Source organism: Phoxinus phoxinus (genome assembly GCF_949152265.1).
Source record: "Phoxinus phoxinus genome assembly, chromosome: 18".
Taxonomy (NCBI): domain Eukaryota; kingdom Metazoa; phylum Chordata; class Actinopteri; order Cypriniformes; family Leuciscidae; genus Phoxinus; species Phoxinus phoxinus.
The window spans coordinates 15,428,354-15,438,546 of NC_136893.1; positions in this window are offsets into that span (position 1 = coordinate 15,428,354).

A 10,193-nucleotide genomic window follows, 5' to 3' on the forward strand; every position below is an offset into this window, starting at 1 on the left:
TACTTGACTACTGTACTTAAGTAGGCTTCACTTTTTGAGTATCTGTAGACCTACTTCTCTATACTCTGAAGTAGTATTTTTTCTGGAAACTTTTTACTTTAACTTCACTACATTTGAAAGACAAATATCGTACTTTTTACTCCACTACATTTCTGTCAATTAAGGTCCTTGAGTAGAAAGTTGTATAGGCTAAAGTCAGTCAGGGGATGATGTTGGTTGCAGGGGTTGCATTTTGGATGGAAATGAAGGTCGGTTGGATGTCAGAACATATTCATACTAACATATTCATACTAAAAGCCAAAAAACTTTAGAGACAATTAGCGCACTATTTGAGGGAACAGCCATTTGTCCGAAACCATTGTGGACGTTATTGAGTGCACTTATTCAATCTCACATTCAATCCCACTACTGGAACTGTGTTCTAGAAATACATTTTAATATGGACAATACTTCTAACATCTAAATTATAGCCTACCTATATCACTGATCTGTGAAATTTGAAAATGCATTGTCCTAGTCTCTGAAAACATTTTATGGTCTGCACGGGTTAATGTGACACCGTGAGACACTGGCAAATAATGTCTCTGTGCAGCCATGCACTGAAAGATATTTCTGAACTACACATTGCTGTTCTGTTCTGACCCCGTGCATTGCATTCTTGTAAGTGTGATTAAACTGGGAGGGGTTCATTCCCAGTACACCTCCCAGGGGTTTGATCATATAAAGAAACCAGGCCAGGAGCCCAGAGAGTGATTGGTGGATGACAGTCGTAATGTGGAGTTGGAGGTTTTTGGGGTCCAGTGGAACAGCAGTGGAATGAGTTGCACACATCTCAGGGGAACACACGTAGGCTACCCCTCAGCAGGAGGCAATAAATCAACCGTCCCCCTCATGCTCCTGTTTTTTAATGTGAGTGCATCACACACCGCTGAGATGAACCAATTTAGGCTCGACACACTCTGCGTGACGCTCAACAGATATCTGTGTTTCAGTCTAAATCACAATGAACATCAAACTGTAAGGATTTAGGTTAGGCTATGTGTCATTGTAAGTGAGTTTCTTTCATGCTGTCTGTAAAAAAAATGCTGTTTTTTGTGTTTTGTTTTTTTGTTAAGTACAGCTAGGCTATAACTCAAATGCTATAACTCAGGGGCATGTTGTAACATAATAATGATAATAATTCATTACATATATATAGCGCTTTTCTTGGTACTCAAAGTGCTTTAGAGGGGGGAATCTCCTAAAACACCACAATGTACAGCATCAACCTGGATGATGCGACAGCAGCCATATTGCGCCAGAACACCCACACCACGCCAGCTTACTGGTGGAGAGGAGACAGAGTGTATGAGAAAAAAAAAAAAAACATGACCCTGGACTTGAACTAAATTTTTTTGTGGATGGAGCTTAACTGCCATCAGTTTAAAGAATATATTTTGCCTTTTAACCATGATAGGAAAGTATGAAAAAAAAAAAAAAGAAAAAAAACGATGACCAGGGACCTGTCGTCAAAATCCCAAAAGTATGAAAAAAAAAAAAACATCACCCGGGACTTGAACTCAATTTCTTTGTGGATGGAGCTTAACTGCCATCAGTTTAAAGAATATCTTTTGCCTTTTAACCATGATAGGAAAGTATGAAAAAAAACCAAAAAAAAACGATGACCCGGGACCTGTCGTCAAAATCCCAAAAGTATGAAAAAAAAAAAAACATGACCCGGGACTTGAACTCAATTTTTTTGTGGATGGAGCTTAACTGCCATCAGTTTAAAGAATATATTTTGCCTTTTAACCATGATAGGAAAGTATTGAAAAAAAAAAAAAAAAAAACTATTACCCGGGGCCTGTCGTCAAAATCCCAAAAGTATGAAAAAAACAAACAAACAAAAAAAACCATGACCCGCGACTTGAACTCAATTTTTTTGTGGATGGAGCTTAACTGCCATCAGTTTAAAGAATATATTTTGCATTTTAACCATGATAGGAAAGTATGAAAAAAAAAAAAAAAAAAAAAAAACGATGACCCGGGACCTGTCGTCAAAATCCAAAAAGTATGGAAAAAAAAAAACATGACCCGGGACTTGAACTAATTTTTTTTGTGGATGGAGCTTAACTGCCATCAGTTTAAAGAATATATTTTGCCTTTTAACCATGATAGGAAAGTAGGAAAAATAAATAAAATAAAACGATGACCCGGGACCTGTCGTCAAAATCCCAAAAGTATGGAAAAAAAAAAAACATGACACGGGACTTGAACTCAATTTTTTTGTGGATGGAGCTTAACTGCCATCAGTTTAAATAATATCTTTTGCCTTTTAACCATGATAGGAAAGTATGAAAAAAAAAACCCTAAAAAAAAAAACAGATGACCCGGGACCTGTCGTCAAAATCCCAAAAGTATGAAAAAAAAAAAAAACATGACCCGGGACTTAAACTCAATTTTTTTGTGGATGGAGCTTAACTGCCATCAGTTTAAAGAATATATTTTGCCTTTTAACCATGATAGGAAAGTATGAAAAAAAAAAAAAAAAAAAAAAACGATGACCCGGGACCTGTCGTCAAAATCCCAAAAGTATGAAAAAAAAAAAAAAAAAACATGACCCGGGACTTGAACTCAATTTTTTTGTGGATGGAGCTTAACTGCCATCAGTTTAAAGAATATCTTTTGCCTTTTAACCATGATAGGAAAGTATGAAAAAAAAAAAAAAACGATGACCCGGGACCTGTCGTCAAAATCCCAAAAGTATGAAAAAACAAAAAAAACAAAAAAAAACATGACCCGGGACTTGAACTCAATTTTTTTGTGGATGGAGCTTAACTGCCATCAGTTTAAAGAATATCTTTTGCCTTTTAACCATGATAGGAAAGTATGAAAAAAAAAAATAACCGATGACCCGGGACCTGTCGTCAAAACCCCAAAAGTATGAAAAAAAAAAAAACATGACCCGGGACATGAACTCAATTTCTTTGTGGATGGAGCTTAACTGCCATCAGTTTAAAGAATATCTTTTGCCTTTTAACCATGATAGGAAAGTATGAAAAAAAAAAAAAACGATGACCCGGGACCTGTCGTCAAAATCCCAAAAGTATGAAAAAAAAAAAAACATGACCCAGGACTTGAACTCAATTTTTTTGTGGATGGAGCTTAACTGCCATCAGTTTAAAGAATATCTTTTGCCTTTTAACCACGATAGGAAAGTATGAAAAAAAAAAACAAAAAAAAAAAAAACGATGACCCGGGACCTGTCGTCAAAATCCCAAAAGTATGAAAAAAAAAAAAACATGACCCAGGACTTGAACTCAATTTTTTTGTTGGATGGAGCTTAACTGCCATCAGTTTAAAGAATATCTTTTGCCTTTTAACCACGATAGGAAAGTATGAAAAAAAAAAAAAAAACGATGACCCGGGCGGGACCTGTCGTCAAAATCCCAAAAGTATGAAAAAACAAAAAAACAAAAAAAAACATGACCCGGGACTTGAATTCAATTTCTTTGTGGATGGAGCTTAACTGCCATCAGTTTAAAGAATATCTTTTGCCTTTTAAGCATGATAGGAAAGTATGAAAAAAAAAAATAAACGATGACCCGGGACCTGTCGTCAAAATCCCAAAAGTATGAGAAAAAAAACAAAAAAAAACATGACCCGGGACTTGACTCAATTTCTTTTTGGATGGAGCTTAACTGGCATCAGTTTAAAGAATATCTTTTGCCTTTTAACAATGATAGGAAAGTATGAAAAAAAAAAAAAACGATGACCCGGGACCTGTCGTCAAAATCCCAAAAGTATGAAAAAACTAAAAAACAAAAAAAAACATGACCCGGGACTTGAACTCAATTTTTTTGTGGATGGAGCTTAACTCCCATCAGTTTAAAGAATATCTTTTGCCTTTTAACCATGATAGGAAAGTATGAAAAAAAAAAAAAAAAACGATGACCCGGGACCTGTCGTCAAAATCCCAAAAGTACGAGAAAAAAACAAAAAAAAACATGACCCGGGACTTGAACTCAATTTCTTTTTGGATGGAGCTTAACTGCCATCAGTTTAAAGAATATCTTTTGCCTTTTAACAATGATAGGAAAGTATGAAAAAAAAAAAAAAAAAAAAAAAACGATGACCCGGGACCTGTCGTCAAAATCCCAAAAGTATGAAAAAACAAAAAAACTAAAAAAAACATGACCCGGGACTTGAACTCAATTTTTTTGTGGATGGAGCTTAACTGCCATCAGTTTAAAGAATATATTTTGCCTTTTAACAATGATAGGAAAGTATATATAAAAAAAAAAAAAAAACGATGACCCGGGACCTGTCGTCAAAATCCCAAAAGTATGAAAAAAAAAAAAAAAAAAACATGACCCGGGACTTGAACTCAATTATTTTTTGGATGGAGCTTAACTGCCATCAGTTTAAAGAATATCTTTTGCCTTTTAACCATGATAGGAAAGTATGAAAACAAAAAAAAAACGATGACCCGGAACCTGTCGTCAAAATCCCAAAAGTATGAAAAAACAAAAAAACATGACCAGGGACTTGAACTCAATTTCTTTGTGGATGGAGCTTAACTGCCATCAGTTTAAAGAATATATTTTGCCTTTTAACAATGATAGGAAAGTATGAAAAAAAAAAAAAAAAACGATGACCCGGGACCTGTCGTCAAAATCCCAAAAGTATGAAAAAACAAAAAAACTAAAAAAAACATGACCCGGGACTTGAACTCAATTTTTTTGTGGATGGAGCTCAACTGCCATCAGTTTAAAGAATATCTTTTGCCTTTTAACAATGATAGGAAAGTATGAAAAAAAAAAAAAAAACGATGACCCGGGACCTGTCGTCAAAATCCCAAAAGTATGAAAAAAAAAAAAAAAAAACATGACCCGGGACTTGAACTCAATTATTTTGTGGATGGAGCTTAACTGCCATCAGTTTAAAGAATATCTTTTGCCTTTTAACCATGATAGGAAAGTATGAAAAAAAAAAAAAAACGATGACCCGGGACCTGTCGTCAAAATCCCAAAAGTATGAGAAAAAAACAAAAAAAAACATGACCCGGGACTTGAACTCAATTTCTTTTTGGATGGAGCTTAACTGCCATCAGTTTAAAGAATATCTTTTGCCTTTTAACAATGATAGGAAAGTATGAAAAAAAAAAAAAAAAAAAAAAAAAAAACGATGACCCGGGACCTGTCGTCAAAATCCCAAAAGTATGAAAAAACAAAAAAAACAAAAAAAAACATGACCCGGGACTTAAACTCAATTTTTTTGTGGATGGAGCTTAACTGCCATCAGTTTAAAGAATATCTTTTGCCTTTTAACCATGATAGGAAAGTATGAAAAAAATAAATAACCGATGACCCGGGACCTGTCGTCAAAACCCCAAAAGTATGAAAAAAAAAAAAACATGACCCGGGACTTGAACTCAATTTCTTTGTGGATGGAGCTTAACTGCCATCAGTTTAAAGAATATCTTTTGCCTTTTAACAATGATAGGAAAGTATGAAAAACAAAACAAAACGATAACCCGGGACCTGTCGTCAAAATCCCAAAAGTATGAGAAAAAAAAAAAACATGACCTGGGACTTGAACTCAATTTCTTTGTGGATGGAGCTTAACTGCCATCAGTTTAAAGAATATCTTTTGCCTTTTAACCATGATAGGAAAGTATGAAAAAAAAAAAAAAAAAAAAAAAAAAAAAAAAACGATGACCCGGGACCTGTCGTCAAAATCCCAAAAGTATGAAAAAAAAAAAAACATGACCTGGGACTTGAACTCAATTTCTTTGTGGATGGAGCTTAACTGCCATCAGTTTAAAGAATATCTTTTGCCTTTTAACCATGATAGGAAAGTATGAAAAAAAAAAAAAAACGATGACCCGGGACCTGTCGTCAAAATCCCAAAAGTATGAAAAAACAAAAAACAAAAAAAGAACATGACCCGGGACTTGAACTCAATTTCTTTGTGGATGGAGCTTAACTGCCATCAGTTTAAAGAATATATTTTGCCTTTTAACCATGATAGGAAAGTATGAAAAAAAAACAAAAAACGATGACCCGGGACCTGTCGTCAAAATCCCAAAAGTACGAGAAAAAAACAAAAAAAAACATGACCCGGGACTTGAACTCAATATCTTTTTGGATGGAGCTTAACTGCCATCAGTTTAAAGAATATCTTTTGCCTTTTAACAATGATAGGAAAGTATGAAAAAAAAAAAAAAAACGATGACCCGGGACCTGTCGTCAAAATCCCAAAAGTATGAGAAAAAAAAAAAAAAAAAAACGATGACCCGGGACCTGTCGTCAAAATCCCAAAAGTATGAAAAAACAAAAAAACAAAAAAAAACATGACCCGGGACTTGAACTCAATTTCTTTTTGGATGGAGCTTAACTGCCATCAGTTTAAAGAATATCTTTTGCCTTTTAACAATGATAGGAAAGTATGAAAAAAAAAAAAAAAACGATGACCCGGGACCTGTCGTCAAAATCCCAAAAGTATGAAAAAACAAAAAAACGAAAAAAAACATGACCCGGGACTAGAACTCAATTTATTTTTGGATGGAGCTTAACTGCCATCAGTTTAAAGAATATCTTTTGCCTTTTAACAATGATAGGAAAGTATGAAAAAATAAATAAAACGATGACCCGGGACCTGTCGTCAAAATCCCAAAAGTATGAAAAAAAAAAACATGACCCGGGACTTGAACTCAATTTTTTTGTGGATGGAGCTTAACTGCCATCAGTTTAAAGAATATATTTTGCCTTTTAACAATGATAGGAAAGTATGAAAAAAAAAAAAAACGATGACCCGGGACCTGTCGTCAAAATCCCAAAAGTATGAAAAAAAAAAAACATGACCCGGGACTTGAACTAAATTTTTTTGTGGATGGCTTAACTGCCATCAGTTTAAAGAATATATTTTGCCTTTTAACCATGATAGGAAAGTATAAAAAAAAAAAAAAACGATGACCCGGGACCTGTCGTCAAAATCCCAAAAGTATGAAAAAAAAAAAACATGACCCGGGACTTGAACTCAATTTTTTTGTGGATGGAGCTTAACTGCCATCAGTTTAAAGAATATCTTTTGCCTTTTAACAATGATAGGAAAGTATGAAAAAAAAAAAAAAACGATGACCCGGGACCTGTCGTCAAAATCCCAAAAGTATGAAAAAAAAAAAAAAAAAAAACATGACCCGGGACTTGAACTCAATTTTTTTGTGGATGGAGCTTAACTGCCATCAGTTTAAAGAATATCTTTTGCCTTTTAACAATGATAGGAAAGTATGAAAAAAAAAAAAAAAACGATGACCCGGGACCTGTCGTCAAAATCCCAAAAGTATGAGAAAAAAAAAAAAAAAAAACATGACCCGGGACTTGAACTCAATTTTTTTGTGGATGGAGCTTAACTGCCATCAGTTTAAAGAATATCTTTTGCCTTTTAACAATGATAGGAAAGTATGAAAAAAAAAAAAAAAACGATGACCCGGGACCTGTCGTCAAAATCCCAAAAGAAAAAAAAAAAAAAAAACATGACCCGGGACTTGAACTCAATTTCTTTGTGGATGGAGCTTAACTGCCATCAGTTTAAAGAATATATTTTGCCTTTTAACCATGATAGGAAAGTATTAAAAAAAAAAAAAAACGATGACCCGGGACCTGTCGTCAAAATCCCAAAAGTATGAAAAAATAAAAACATGACCCGGGACTTGAACTAAATTTTTTTGTGGATGGAGCTCAACTGCCATCAGTTTAAAGAATATCTTTTGCCTTTTAACAATGATAGGAAAGTATGAAAAAAAAAAAAAAAACGATGACCCGGGACCTGTCGTCAAAATCCCAAAAGTATGAAAAAAAAAAAAAAAAAAAACATGACCCGGGACTTGAACTCAATTATTTTGTGGATGGAGCTTAACTGCCATCAGTTTAAAGAATATCTTTTGCCTTTTAACCATGATAGGAAAGTATGAAAAAAAAAAAAAAACGATGACCCGGGACCTGTCGTCAAAATCCCAAAAGTATGAAAAAAAAAAAACATGACCCGGGACTTGAACTCAATTTTTTTGTGGATGGAGCTTAACTGCCATCAGTTTAAAGAATATATTTTGCCTTTTAACCATGATAGGAAAGTATGAAAAAAAAAAAAAAAACGATGACCCGGGACCTGTCGTCAAAATCCCAGAAGTATGAAAAAAAAAAAACATGACCCGGGACTTGAACTAAATTTTTTTGTGGATGGAGCTCAACTGCCATCAGTTTAAAGAATATCTTTTGCCTTTTAACAATGATAGGAAAGTATGAAAAAAAAAAAAAAAAACGATGACCCGGGACCTGTCGTCAAAATCCCAAAAGTATGAAAAAAAAAAAAACATGACCCGGGACTTGAACTCAATTTTTTTGTGGATGGAGCTTAACTGCCATCAGTTTAAAGAATATCTTTTGCCTTTTAACAATGATAGGAAAGTATGAAAAAAAAAAAAAAAACGATGACCCGGGACCTGTCGTCAAAATCCCAAAAGTATGAGAAAAAAAAAAAAAAAAAACATGACCCGGGACTTGAACTCAATTATTTTGTGGATGGAGCTTAACTGCCATCAGTTTAAAGAATATCTTTTGCCTTTTAACCATGATAGGAAAGTATGAAAAAATAAAAAAAACGATGACCCGGGACCTGTCGTCAAAATCCCAAAAGTATGAAAAAAAAAAAACATGACCCGGGACTTGAACTCAATTTTTTTGTGGATGGAGCTTAACTGCCATCAGTTTAAAGTAAATCTTTTGCCTTTTAACCACGATAGGAAAGTATAAAAAAATAAAAAAAACGATGACCCGGGACCTGTCGTCAAAATCCCAAAAGTATGAAAACACAAAAAACAAAAAAAAACATGACCCCGGACTTGAACTCAATTTCTTTGTGGATGGAGCTTAACTGCCATCAGTTTAAAGAATATCTTTTGCCTTTTAACCATGATAGGAAAGTATGAAAAAAAAAAAAAAACGATGACCCGGGACCTGTCGTCAAAATCCCAAAAGTATGAGAAAAATAACTAAAAAAAAAACATGACCCGGGACTTGAACTCAATTTTTTTGTGGATGGAGCTTAACTGCCATCAGTTTAAAGAATATCTTTTGCCTTTTAACCATGATAGGAAAGTATGAAAAAAAAAAAAAAACGATGACCCGGGACCTGTCGTCAAAATCCCAAAAGTATGAAAACACAAAAAACAAAAAAAAACATGACCCCGGACTTGAACTCAATTTCTTTGTGGATGGAGCTTAACTGCCATCAGTTTAAAGAATATCTTTTGCCTTTTAACCATGATAGGAAAGTATGAAAAAAAAAAAAAAACGATGACCCGGGACCTGTCGTCAAAATCCCAAAAGTATGAGAAAAAAAACAAAAAAAAACATGACCCGGGACTTGAACTCAATTTTTTTGTGGATGGAGCTTAACTGCCATCAGTTTAAAGAATATCTTTTGCCTTTTAACCATGATAGGAAAGTATGAAAAAAAAAAAAAAACGATGACCCGGGACCTGTCGTCAAAATCCCAAAAGTATGAAAACACAAAAAACAAAAAAAAACATGACCCCGGACTTGAACTCAATTTCTTTGTGGATGGAGCTTAACTGCCATCAGTTTAAAGAATATCTTTTGCCTTTTAACCATGATAGGAAAGTATGAAAAAAAAAAAAAAACGATGACCCGGGACCTGTCGTCAAAATCCCAAAAGTATGAAAACACAAAAAACAAAAAAAGAACATGACCCGGGACTTGAACTCAATTTCTTTGTGGATGGAGCTTAACTGCCATCAGTTTAAAGAATATCTTTTGCCTTTTAACCATGATAGGAAAGTATGAAAAAAAAAAAAAAACGATGACCCGGGACCTGTCGTCAAAATCCCAAAAGTATGAGAAAAAAAACAAAAAAAAAAACATGACCCGGGACTTGAACTCAATTTTTTTGTGGATGGAGCTTAACTGCCATCAGTTTAAAGAATATCTTTTGCCTTTTAACCATGATAGGAAAGTATGAAAAAAAAAAAAAAACGATGACCCGGGACCTGTCGTCAAAATCCCAAAAGTATGAAAACACAAAAAACAAAAAAAAACATGACCCCGGACTTGAACTCAATTTCTTTGTGGATGGAGCTTAACTGCCATCAGTTTAAAGAATATCTTTTGCCTTTTAACCATGATAGGAAAGTA